Raw genomic sequence first — 561 nt, 5'->3', positions numbered from 1 at the left:
GGGTGGCTGCGTCACACTACAGCTTCATATTTATGAGACTTATCTACCGGTACTCCCAGATCCTCCTAAGTGCTGCCATCCAGTCAGGTGTCACCCATACTGTATCTGTGGTTTTGATTATTTTTCCCCAGGTGTAGCAACATGCATTAGTCAGCAATGAACTTCAGTTAGCTTCAGCCCAGCTTTTTGATGTCACAACCCTTCTGAATTGCGCTCCTGACCTTCAGCATGCCTACAGTCCTTCCCAGCTTCGTGTCACCTGCAAACTTGTTCAAGAAGCTTTACAATGCTAGCATCCAAATAATTAATAAACACTGAACAGCACCAGGCACAGCTGGTTGCTTTAATTCTGCGGTCAATCACTCCACAGCTGCACAAATTAGGTTTGACAGAGCCACCCTCTATGCAACACGAAAAGCAGGAGGCTTTTAACCCCCTTGAGCAACACCACAGAATTAACTTGAAAACGCTTTAATTCAGCCTCAAAAAAAAAAAAAAAAAAAAAAAACCTGACGGGCCCGGGGTTTCAATGTTTAGGCGTGAAAAAAATTTTAAAAAAAA

The sequence above is a fragment of the Gavialis gangeticus genome, unplaced genomic scaffold, assembly GCF_001723915.1.
Source record: "Gavialis gangeticus isolate Ggan-Ray unplaced genomic scaffold, GavGan_comp1, whole genome shotgun sequence".
In the NCBI taxonomy this organism is placed as follows: domain Eukaryota; kingdom Metazoa; phylum Chordata; order Crocodylia; family Gavialidae; genus Gavialis; species Gavialis gangeticus.
Note: the sequence above shows the minus strand (reverse complement) of the source record.